We start from the raw sequence: 1272 nt of genomic DNA on the forward strand, positions 1-1272 counted from the left end.
GATGGATGGATGGATGGATGGATGGATGGATGGATGGATGGATGGATGGATGGTGATAAGTTGTACGTGCCCCCAATAAAATGATTTATAATAAATAATTTTTTTAAAGATTACTAACTTGAAACCTAAAAAAAAAGAAGAATGTACTTATTGCTTAAGTATGTATCATGCCATAGAAAACGGTGGTAAAGTAGACAGGAAAAGCAGAATACTCAAAAACAATTCTATAAAACAGTGAATGAGGAGCTGCAGGATGTCGGAGGTGCGGCTGCCACCGCTACACGCTCTAGAAGACTTTGTTCTGGGTTCAGCGCGTTTAGCAGCCCCAGATCTGGGCGATCCGCAGCTATGGTGCCACCGTGTCATCAACAACCTCCTCTATTACCAAAGCAACTACTTAATATGCCTGGGCTTCGGTCTCACTCTGGCTGATGATCCTGGTGCACGTTTCACTGCACCTGCGCAACCTCAAGAGCAAGCTTGAGAACAATATGGAGAGTATTGGTCTCAAGCGGACGCCAATGGGGCTGCTACTAGAGGCGCTGGGACAAGAGCAGGAGGCTGGATCCTAGGGACCGGAGATCTGTATCCAGGACCACATACCCTGGCCAGAACCTGGGGCCCAAAGCCCTCTCCCAGTCCAGAAACCAGGGCATCAGCATCCCCCCAACCCTGGTCCCAAACTGGGGCACCCCTCACACCCAGCCCTATGGGACCAGCAATTCCTTCCGCCTTGAACCTGAGACCAGGCCAGAGCCACTAAAATGGGAGCTTGAAGACCAGAGTCAGCCTGCAACTCAGGGCCTGGAGGAACTCCCCTAATCCATATCTGAAACCACCTTTCCCCAACTCTTGTCCCCCAAGCTGGGAGCGGAGACTAAATACGAGCATATCTTGATCCCAGGACCAAGGCTTTTCCAGACCCTATCTCAGCTCTGGACCTAGGTCAAGGCATTGCCAAATCTTGAACCCAAGACCCAGGTGTCCCCTGCTGCCCCCACCTGGATGCTAGGCTCAGGCATCCTAACCTTGTTGAATCCTTGGTCCCGGGTGACCCCAACCCTCACCACTTACCTTCTTCCAGCTCTCCTTAGGGACCCTGCCCCTCCCTGAAACAAGTTTCACAGTGGTAAAGGGTGGGATGTGGGGGGAAGGCCCTCCAGAAATGGGGCATATATATCAGTGTTGCTACAACAATAAAGGCTGTTGCATCTCTCAAAAAAAAAAAGTGAATGGATGATTAAACCTCTCCCATTTGTCTATGTAGTGAAC

This window comes from Echinops telfairi, unplaced genomic scaffold (assembly GCF_000313985.2).
Source record: "Echinops telfairi isolate 266 unplaced genomic scaffold, ASM31398v2 ScPeMD7_7458;HRSCAF=8496, whole genome shotgun sequence".
Classification (NCBI taxonomy): Eukaryota; Metazoa; Chordata; class Mammalia; order Afrosoricida; family Tenrecidae; genus Echinops; species Echinops telfairi.